The sequence below is a fragment of the Macaca thibetana genome, chromosome 6 (assembly GCF_024542745.1).
Source record: "Macaca thibetana thibetana isolate TM-01 chromosome 6, ASM2454274v1, whole genome shotgun sequence".
Taxonomy (NCBI): domain Eukaryota; kingdom Metazoa; phylum Chordata; class Mammalia; order Primates; family Cercopithecidae; genus Macaca; species Macaca thibetana.
This window is the reverse complement of record NC_065583.1, coordinates 139,677,867-139,689,810: the sequence shown is the minus strand read 5'-3', so window position 1 is coordinate 139,689,810 and position 11,944 is coordinate 139,677,867.

Here is an 11,944-nt window from a genome sequence, read left to right as displayed (position 1 = left end):
TGGTCTATGCCACAGTAATCTCTTTCCCTACCTATTCTGCCTGCATTCATTCTCATCCTGCCTCCAATTCAGCCCCATTCTGCAGCTACAACTTTTTTTTCCAGAATGCAAATCTCATCGTCTTACTTCTCTACTTTAAAGCCCTTCAGTAGCCTCCTATTGCTCCTGAGAGAAAAATGAAGAGCCTAAAATGATCCACTAGGCCTTCATCCAGCCCTTCATGCATGTGCACCTCTTTTTGGGTGGCACTTCTATTGGCCTCCCACCCTTTGTATTCTGGTCCTGCAGGTACTGTTTTTCTCCCACCAAAGGGCCAGTGCATGTGCGCTGTCTCTGTGTTGCCCGCCTCTGTGGAGGTTGAAGGCTTTAGATCTCAGCTAGCAGGACTTCCTCAGGGGCCCCTTTCCGACTTTCTGGAAGAGACAAAACCTCCCCCACTACATTTTTTCCGTGACAACCATGGGTACACCCCCTTCAGAGCACTTGCCGTAGTTGTCATTTGTTGTCACTTAGGTGGATTATTTATTAATGCTTATCTCCCCAACTAAAAATGTATCCCCACATGGGCAAGAATGACCTCTATATTTGCTCAAAATGAATTGTGTTTGCAGAACCTGGCATGAAGATTGGTAGGGTTTCTGTAAACATGTGCTCAATGAATTGCAAGGTTTTCCTCAAACATGCACAGAGCAAGACATATCCCTGTGGTGTTACTTTCACTCTGGGTTGATCTTCCGCAGCTCAGCCTGGCTCCCTGGTTTAGCCAGCATCCAGCCCTGGGGAAAGTGTGCTCTTCCACTCCACTCTGTGCCTATCCTGGAGGGCGAAACCACTAAGGTGGGCTCCAGGGCCAAAAGGGTCAACACGAAGTTGCTCTACTAAGACCACACCACGCTCCCCAGAGCCATCTCACAAACTTAAGTACTGTCACTACTACAGGAAGTTCCTGCCTCCAAACCGCCAATGCTGCCTCTGTGTGGGTAATTAGGCTGTGCCAACCAGAGTCCTGCTGGTCTCTTTCTGCTTTAGGCAGGAGGCAGATCTCAGCTGTGTAATGCGTATCAGAAACTCTTAGCTCCTTCTCAGTCTGCCCTTCTCTCCTTTTCCTCCTCTCCTTTCTCCCCCTTAATTCCTTAACTGACCCCACTGCTTAAACATTTTTCCTGGCCAGGGAAAATGTAAACCAAACCCTCTGCATAGAAACCAGCTGTGAATAACCAGGTCAACATGACAGTGTCTTCCCAGTACACACCCATAGAAGTGGGGGACTTTCACTAATGCATGTTATTTTGTAGAAAGGTGTCTTTCAGAATACATAGTCTCCCATAGTGTGTGTGTGTGTGCGCGCTCAAGGTACATATGCCCATAGTGTGAATGTGCATGAACCCATGTGTATGTGTCCATAGCATGTGCGTCTAGGGAACCTGGGGAGGGATCCATCTCTGCTTTCCACAGACAGCCCTCTCACTTCCACAGCAGCTGCCTGAGATCCCAATGGGACATTCTGGGGCAATTAGCAGCCATCTCCTGGAGCAGTCATTGGAATCCACTTCACAGACCACCAACTATAGGGAGCAAAACTGCCTCTAGCTGATGCCATCTGAGATTCAGCTCATTGTTTGCACCACACTCACACTTTCTCGAAGCTATTCACAGCCAATGACTCTACTTGGCAGGGATGACAAGGTAGGCTTGCCTGTTCCTAGCTGACATAGGCCTCTTCTGAAAGCTGACTTTTACTCAAGGACTGCCCGATGGTCTGAGTGAGTCTTTATAGGCTGCAAGGCCATCTCAGGAGCTTCCATCAATCTTCTTTCCCTGCTAAGCTTGCATTGCAGTCGATGGCTCTCCCAGCCACGCCACCTAGGACACCACACATGCTGTCTCTCACAGGCATGCCCCCTATCCAGTCCTTGCATGGTTAATCTCATTTTAGGATCTGCTCCTTAGAGGTCCCAAATTAACACAACTTCTTACCCATCTCTTTTGGAGAGCAGCACATCCAATAACAGCAAGCCCTTCCAGCCATGCTTTTCTGGGACTTACAGACCTTGAGACAAGAAAGGATGAAAAAACAACATTCAAACCACCCCTATTGGCTGAGTGCAGTGGCTGACACCTATATTCCCGGCACTTTGGGAGGCCAAGGTGGGCAGATCACCTGAGGTCAGGAATTTGAGACCAGTCTGGCCAACATGGTGAAACCTCATTTCTGCTAAAAATACAAAAATTAGCTGTGCGTGGTGGTGGGTGCCTGTAATCCCACCTACTTGGGAGGCTGAGGCTGGAGAATTCCTAGAACCCAGGAGGCAGAGGTTGTGGTGAGTAGACATGGCGCCATTGCACTCCATCCTGGGTGACAAAAGCGAAACTCCATCTCAAAACAAGCAAACAAACCACCCATATCTAATGCATGTACGTATAGGTGGACCATACACAGTACTTTTTTTTTGAGATGGAGTCTCGCTCTGTAGCCAGGCTGGAGTGCAGTGGCACGACCTTGGTTCACTGCAACTTCTTCCTCTCTGGTTCCAGTAATTCTCCTGCCTCAGCCTCCCAAGTAGCTGGGAGTACTGGCGCACACCACCATTCCCAGCTAATTTTTGTATTTTTAGTAGAGATGGGGTTTTACCATGTTGGCCAGGATGGTCTCGATCTCTTGACCTCATGATCCGCCCACTTCGGCCTCCCAAAGTGCCAGGATTACAGGCGTGAGCCACCACAGCATGTTTCCAAAAATGCCTTTCAAAAGTAAGGAAACAACTCTACAACATGCTGGGATTTGTCAGTCCTTCGTCCTGCTAAATTTCTTTTAGACTTTGAAGGGCTTCTTAAATAGTGACAAGCCCTTTGGTTACCTCAGCAAAGCCCAGGTGTTGCATATATAAGGCCAGGGCCACCTCAGTGTTTAATTCTAGGCTGCAAATACTCTTGACTTTGTGGTCTTCTCCTTCACAGGGTCAGAAGCCAAAAAGGAATGCATCATCTTACAAACAGAAGGAAGGAAACTAGCTGAGGGAATGAACAAAGAATCTATTTTGAAGTGGGGTTGCCAAGGTTGTGCCATGGAAGATGAAGATGAAGTTCATGGTTTCACGAACATTCTTGGATCAAATAGTCCATCAGAAGAATGATCTCATTTGCATATGTATGCCATTTATTATCATTTGATATTCATATATGCACATATAAATGAAGTCATTTTAATCTAGGAAATGATTGATCTGTCATTCTAATCAGAGGGTGTTTATTATTATAGAAAATAACTACAGCATTTATTAAACACTTACTTGCTATTGCCAAACATTACGTTAAGCATTTTGCATACACTTTCATTTAATTTTCAACTTACAGAAGAGGAAATCATGTGCTGTGATAGGATTCTGCAACTAAAGACACAATTTTGTCCCCTCAGACTTTTTTTCTAAATTGATTTATTTTTAATCATTGAATCCATTGCCAGACCAACTAATCACAAGGTTCTAAGAAGGGAGCTGCATGGGCCGCTTCCAGAATAACCAAGGCAGGGAGAGTGTAAGCCCTTGTTCTAGGTCACACCATGAGCAAGGGCAGAAACAAGATTCAAACGTAAGATTGTTCAACTCCGAAGACTTCTTTCTGTTCCTTAGAACAACAGTGAGCACTTAACAGTAGAGTTAAATTCTTTAATAACAAAGTCCATGATTAAATAAATTGTTGTGCAACTGAATACAGAAATGGAACTTTGGATTTGAATCTCAGTTCTGGCTCAGTTGTTAAATAACCTTGACAAACTGAACTTTCTCTTGGGAAAAACGAGCCTATCTTCCAGAAGGTGCGAAAGGGCTAATGATCCTGAAAAAGCTCTGCCTCTCTCAGAGGCAATAAGAGGAATGACAAAGAATAATGAAACACTATATCAATATAGTGTGCAATGGGATTGCTTAAATCAAACACAACATTTTAACTTCTTATAGCATTAGGAATCATATTATCACGGCTCAGTTACGTTTTCCTCACTGCCTCATGGCCGCAGAAATTCCAAGTTGCAAAATGAACTTAAAAAAAAAAAATCCTTTACTTCTTTGAAAATTATTCACTCCTTTCCGCCTGTTTGCTCCCTGAGAAATATTTTTGAACAGTGTTTGCTACCCCCTATTTATAGCTTTCCAGTTTTGGCAGGTATGGGAAAGTTTATAAGTGGTTTGTTTTCTTTGCTATATCCAGTGTTGATTTAGGTCGCTTAAGCCACTGAAACAATTGGAAGCACTTTCAAGGAAGGCAAAGTCTGCTGACGACTGATAACATTGTAAAATCCAGAGAGTCCGAATCAGGATTTCTTTGGGGGGCTCAGATCAGTTAGAAAATCTTAGCAGCACCATGATTTGAATAATTATCTTTACTTCTTTTTGTGTGTGTGTGGCTGTTGTGGAGGAAGTTTGCCCTCGACATCGGTAGGAAAAGCATCTCCTGAACATTTTCCCAGTCATTGGTGACTCTGGGTTTGATGCTGACTTTGACAGCTAGGTAAGAAAACGTGCCTGCGGCGCTCTATATCTGAGCCGTAAAGATCTACCTTATGAACCTGTGTCTAACATCTTGGTTTTCACCATTTTTCATGCTGACCAGAAGCAAACATTCGTGGTTCTTTTGTTTAGGAGAGATACCTGGAAGTTCCAGGGTTTGTTTCATAAACGTCTGAACTAAATAAATACCTTTGAAAGCCATGAGAATTATAGGCATCTTTTCCTCCCATCTGGCATGTCTGTATGGGTGGTATGGCTGGGTTTTTCTTTTTTTTTCTGGATTTTTCCACCCTTTGCCTCCCTATAATTTGTGGGTCTTGAGAAAAGTCACGGTTTGCCCTGTAAATGCAGAGGGTGAGCTTGTTAAATTGGGGTCATTCCATTTTTTCCTGTCCCCTAGGTTCTTGTCTGCAGCGCTCCAGGGGGTGGGACCACAAGGAATAAAGAGCTTCAACACAGACAGATGGATTTCCCTCTTCAAAAGCTGGAAAGATGGCAGTGTTTCTGAGATTAAATGGTCCTGGAAAGTAGACCTCACTGGGGACAGGAGCAGAATGTGGAGGCTGCCCACCCGCCTGTCATCTGATCCAGTGGCAACTCAGAGGGAATAAAACCATCAGGTCTCCTAAAGACACTTAGGAGGGTAGGAGGCCCTTGAATAGCTCCACCCATCCATCCACTGGGACTGCAGAAAAGGCGATTAACTCATACACACCTGGGAAGCCAGGCATTTTCCCCCACTTTAAAATGAGTAAAGGACTTTCTCCAAGGTCACTCAGTCAGTTTAGCTCAATTCTGGAAATAGATCTTGAGGCAGTGCCATACACATCCCCCACTCCCCACCCCCACCCACCTCCACCCCTTGCTCCACCCCTCCCCCACCTGGCTTCTAATTTGCAGGTCATTTCTTTCCTTTTTGCTGTGATCACTGATTTTCTCTCCTCTCCCCTTTTTTAAATTTATTTTTCCATATTTTCCTCCAGCTTTATTAAGGTATAATTGACAAACTGTATATATTTATGGTGTACAATGTAATGTTTTAATATATGTATACATTGCAAAACATTAAACCAAGTTAACACATCTATCACCTCGCATACTTATCCTCTCCCCTTTTCCTTTTCTTTATTTAGAAAAATTTAATTGACAAATAAAGATTGTCTATCCCCCTTTTAAAATGTGACCAGTAGTTTAACAGTCTTTAAATTTTTTAATCATGAAAAATTTCAAATATATACAAAAGTAGAAACGAAGTGGCATCTTGTCGGGGGTAAATAACTGAGGTTCGTCATCTCACGCCAAAGAAATCAAGGACTCGAAAACACAAGAAGCGAGTTTAAGGGTAGAGGTTTAATAGGGAAGAGGGAAGAGAAGAGAGCTCTCTCCTGCAAGGAGACAGAGGAAGGGGGACTCCTGGGCGGGTCTTCCCCCCAGGGAAATGTCCCCCGTAGTGAAATGTCCAGGGTTTTATAGAGGAGCTTAAGGAGGCGGTGTCTGATTTACATAGGGCCCAAACATTGGCTGGACCAGGTATGTCATTTACGTAACACAAAAAGAAGCTGGCCACCCCACCCTGATCTTTTATTATGCAGATAGGTTCTCTACCTTGCTGGCGCCATGTTGCCTGTTCCTTTACTGTACTCATGGTTGACAAGGAAAACGGAAGAGGGAATCACCATGTTGAACATGGCTGGCCCCCAGGTAGTCTTTTCCTATTGGCACAGCTGCCAGCATTCACCCGTGCAAGCTTCCAGCTTGTTTACCTATGCCTGCAGCTCGATTTTACAGGCTGATCTTTGTTAGGAAAGAAATGATTTGGGGGCTGCTTTTTGTTAAAAGGGAAACCTTACCGAGCACTCTCTTACCCTAACTGCCTAAATAGTTTCTTTTTAGCTACTGTTTTAGCCCGGACCTCAGTCATATCTGGCCTCATACTTCTTAGTAGACATATCTGAGCACTGTAGATATTTTCATGTGTAACCATATGCCATTTCCCACCCATAAGAATCGTTAATATTATCTCCCACGCACTTGTATCAAAATGTCCCTTAAAAAAAGTCAGTTTGCCATTGATTTGATTGAACAAGGATCCCATCAGGCTCCTTTCATTGCATTTGCTTGTAATATATCTTCTGTCTGTTTTTTATTTTTTATTTTTTTCCCCTCTGTCGCCCAGACTGGGTCGTCCAGACTGGAGTGCAGTGGCACGATCTTGGCTCATGGCAACCTCCACCTCTCGAGTTCAAGCGATTCACCTGCCTCAGCCTCCCTAATAGCTGGGACTACAGGTGCATGCCACCATGCTCGCTAATTTTTGTATTTTTAGTAGAGACGGGGTTTTACTATGTTGGCCAGGCTGGTCTCGAACTCCTGACCTGAGATGATCTACCTGCCTCGGCCTCCCAAAGTGTTGGGATTACAGGCGTGAGCCACCCTTCCTGGCCTCTTCTGTCTGTTTCTATTCATCTTTTCCTTTCAAGTATTTATTTAAGAAACCAGATCAATTGGGCAGGGCACTGGTGGCTCACTCCTGTAATCTCAGCACTTTGGGAGGCCGAGACAGATGGATCACGAGGTCAGGAGATCGAGACCATCCTGGCTAACATTGTGAAACCCCATCTCTACTAAAAATACAAAAAATTAGCCGGGTGTGGTGGCGGCCACCTGTAGTCCCAGGAGGGAACTCGGGAGGCTGAGGCAGGAGAATGGCGTGAACCTAGGAGGCGGAGCTTGCAGTGAGCCAAGATCCACCCACTGCACTCCAGCCTCCAGCCTGGGTGACAGAGCAAGACTCTGTCTCTAAAAAAAAAAAAAAAAGAAACCAGATCAATTGTCCTAGTGCTCATTTATTTTCCCACTGTTATTATACATCTATTATTTGAGGATTAAGAGTTGGAAAATCTCTTCCACCAAAATCCTAGCAATAAATAGAAAGCATTAAGTATCAAGAAATAAGCTATTATTAATATGTAGATGAGGCATAGGTGATGATGATCCATGTAAAATAAGAGAATGTCTTTAGATTTTAAAATAGATGAGTAAAAAGGGTTATAATATAAACCACTTGTTGTGGCTTAACTGTAGCACTTTTCTAGAGATACAAAGTAAAGTACCTGGACAATAACTCATTTTTGAGGCACTAAATTGAAACTGAAAAAGAATGTACACTCATAAAATTGTCTGGACTGACCCTGGGAGAAACAGTCGATTAGTTGCCTTTTTTCTCTCCTGGTCAATTCTCCACACCCTGTTATCTATTAATAATTTATTTTTAATTCCTGAATTTTAAAAACAGCTTCTTTATTTACAATTGACATACAGTAAAGTGCACAAAGTTAAGGTATACAATTTGATAGGTTTTGACATTTGAATATACTTATGAAGTGATCACCACAATTAATATAATGAACATATGATTCAACCCCGAAAGTCTCCTCCTGCTCCATTGTAATCTCTCCTTCCTGACCCTATCTACACTTGCTCCCTACTCCACACAACAATAGATCTGCATTCTGTCGCTATATGTTAGTTTGCATTTTCAAGAAATTTATATAAATGGAATTATGCGGTATATACTCTTGTCTGGTTTCATTGAGCATAATTATTCTGACATTTGTCAATGTTATACTGAGTATCAATAGTTCATTTCCTTTTTTTGCTGTGTAGTAATTCTTTGCATTCTATTCCTGATTAACTGTAGTAAGGATTTACAAAAAGTCTCTTACCTGGATGACTCTTGAGCCTTTAATGTCTTCAGTACTTCTGATGAGCCACTGGTCTTTTAATATGCTGGGGCAAATCACAGTTCTCTAAAACCCACTCCCAAAGGAATAAATCTTGCACTATCATACTCTTTTGAGCTTTCCTGATCCCAGTTCAGATACGTAGGGATCTGAATCACTATTCTCCTCCAATGCTATAATTACATGAGTAGGTAGATGGTGGGAATGAGTAGCATCAGGGGAAGAATAACATTCATTTAATAAGTCATAGTAACACCAATTTTTTCTTAAAGGCAACCCCCAAATCCCTTTACTCACCAATCCTCTGAGAGCTTCTAGTGCTATAGAATAGTTGAAGTATCCTATTTCTTTTCTTTTCTTTTCTTTTAACTTTTTGAGACAGAGTCTCTCTTTGTCACCCAGCCCAGTCTGGAGTGCAGTGGCATCATTATGGCTTATTGCACCCTCAAACTCCTGAGCTCAAGGGATTCTCCTGCCTCAGCCTCCCAAGTAGTTGGGACTACAGGCATGCACCACCATGCTTAGTTAATTTTTCTAATTTTTTATAGAGATGAGGTCTTGTGTTGCCCAGGCTGGTTTCAAACTCCTGGTCTCAAGCTATCCTCCCGCCTCAGCCTCCCAAAATGCTAAGATTACAGTCACGAGTCACCGCACCTAGCCAATCCTATTTCTTTAGCTACTATGAGTTCTTTCACATTTTCAAAAGATTAAAACAATTATGGTAGAGAGAATACTTTTTTTTATATCTTATGCAAAGGATGTTGTTGTTTATGACTCATTATTACTTAAGATACATTAAGCATCCTTCAAAGATGGTGTTGATCTGATGATCATGAAACATATCCAGAGACAATAGTTCCAGAAAGAGAAGATGAACATAATCATGGTGAGAAGAGAAAGAATGGGAAACACCGCTTTTCTTCTTGCTCCTAATCCACATTATAGAATGAAAATAATGTTTCCCCACTATCTCCCCCATGCCCCACCCTATTGTGATTTAGTACAGTTACAGGATGTCTTTTCACTGGAAGAGCTTATCTTTTCAAGAAAGCAGTCCTGATTTGCTTGGCACATACTGGCCATGAGCATTCAGCCTTTTTCCTTAAAGAGTCAAAAGGGGAGAGTGAGGAGGGAGTGGTAGGGGATCCAGGGTCATGATGGTCTTTTTATTTCTTCCTAGAATACGATATTCTTTGCTGGTTGCCAGCATGCTTATTTTTATGTAGATTTGACCTTCACTGCAACCTTGAACAATTAAAATAGAATAAGATCACTATAAGCTACTTCAAAAAGCTTGGCTCTTGAAAGTATATAAAAATATAAGACAAAGGCAGGAAAACTAACCAGGCCACAGCTTTGAGCAAAGAATCGTAAGGCTTCTTGGGTCTAGTTAAAATATCAGCTTTGTGCATATTAGATTCCATCCTGTGTTTGATCATTTCTGTAGTGAGTGCTGCCTTTATCGATTGTTAGAGTGAAATGTTCAAGAGCATTATATTACAATCTGTCTCTAAATGGCTTTTCAGAAATTTCCTGTAACTCAGAAGCAGAAATTATGCAGGGAACTGAGAGCAAAGCGACTAGACAGTTGAATTTCCCCCAGACTTTTGCATATGGCAAAGTGATAAAGCATGGCCAAAGAGACTTATATTGGTTTTCTTAGTAAAGAGGGTCAGTTTCAGCTTATTATTATCTCATCATCAGAAGCTATGCTGAATACTATATAAAGTCAAAGTGACAGGGGTTGTGGCTTTGAGGATCACAATACTTTAAAGATGTCTTAGAGTCCAGAGCCTTTAGGCTGGTGTTGCTCGCTTGATGATCTCCTTCATCCAGCTACCTCCTATGTGTTCTTGCCTAAATCTCACCTCCTCCATGAAGCCTCTCATCCTTTTTCATTGATTTCTTCTTCTTTGAAAACCTTATTTCTTTTAGCCACTGAATGTCTTCTATACATTATTTTCTAATATATATTTTATATATATATACACTAACAGTATTTTCTAATAGTTTCACATGCAGTTATTTTATTTTATAATTAAACTACCAAATTAAGAGTACATCTTATACACTGTATGTCCTCCGAAGAAAGGTATAATGGATCACGAATAGATTAAGAACTCTTTCTGTGTGTATATCTCATCTCCCCACCCTGCCTGCCAAACACACACACATTGGTTCTTTTAGTCAAAGACGTGGCTTATCCAAATTAATAATCTTTGGGTTGTATATATCAGAAACTCCAACTCAACTCAGCTTAAACAATAAAAGGAATTATTGACTCAACACAACTGAAAAATCTATTTGTAGATATTTCAAGTGAGGCTCGATCCAGTGGCGCAAAGACCTGATTTCTTTCTGTCTCTCTGCTTTACTTGCCATGAAATTGGCTTAATCTCATAATTCCTTTGGTCAGAGATGGCTGCTAGCAACTCTTGGGACAATACGTGCATCATCATTCACACCTAGACTAAGGGGTATCACTGTCCCAGCATCCCCAGCAAAGGTTCTGAGAATCACTTGCTTGAACTAGTTGAGGTTACACGTTCAGCTGTAACCATTCCATAGAAAGAAGTATGGATCAACTGATTAACTCAGTCTAGCTTCTCTGGAACTATGTGGATTCCCAAGCCAAAACTGGGAAGGTCATATGGGCACATGGGAGCTTGACAAGTGAACAACAAATGCTATAAATCTTCAACAAATTTTATCAGCCTCCCATAATCTGCAAAACATTGCATCTCATATACAAGGGATTTGTTTGCTGGCTTTTAGGTATTTTTATTTTAGAGAAAATAAAAGGAACCAATCTACAACTTTGGCATTGGCTGGTCTCCACAGTTTGGCAAGATTTCAGTGGGCCACATCAGTAGAAGTTTTTCCAGGGATGGTAGCTCCCTTCTGTTCACTGCCCATCACCACAATTTTCTCTACAAAAAAAAATGTGAAGAAAGAGAGATGGAAAGAAGAAAGGGAAAAAAGGGAAGGAAGGAGTGGGAAAGCAGAGAGGGAGGGAGGGAGGGAGGGAGGGAGGGAGGGAAGGAAGGAAGGAAGGAAGGAAGGAAGGAAGGAAGGAAGGAAGGAAGGAAGGAAGGAAGGAAGGAAGGAAGGAAGGGAGAAGGGAGAAGGGAAGGGGAAGGAGGGAGGGAGAGAGGGAAGGAGGAAGGAAGGAAGGAAGGAAGGAAGGAAGGAAGGAAGGAAGGAAGGAAGGAAGGAAGGAAGGAAGGAAGGAAAAAAATAAAAAAAAAAAAAAAAAAAAGCAATGTGTTTTCCAGGCAAACACAGAAGTGCCTGTGGCTCTGGCTCACTCAAGCTGGGGAGACTCCCTGGACCAGGTCTGTGAATATAGAATTAACAAAGTGCAATGAAGGACCGGGTGTGGTGGCTCACGCCTGTAATCCCAGCACTTTGGGAGGCCAAGGTGGTTGGATCACCTGAGGTTGGGAGTTCGAGACCAGCCTGACCAACATGGAGAAACCCCATCTCTACTACAAATACAAAATTAGCCTGGTGTGGTGGTGCATGCCTGTAATCCCAAGGCTCGGGAGGCTGGAGAATTGCTTGAACCCGGGAGGTGGAGGTTGCGGTTAGCCAAGATCGTGCCTTTGGACCCCAGCCTGGGCAACAAGAGCAAAACTCTGTCTCAAAAAAAAAAAAAAAAAAAAAAGAATGTACAATGAGAAGCCACCATCATTT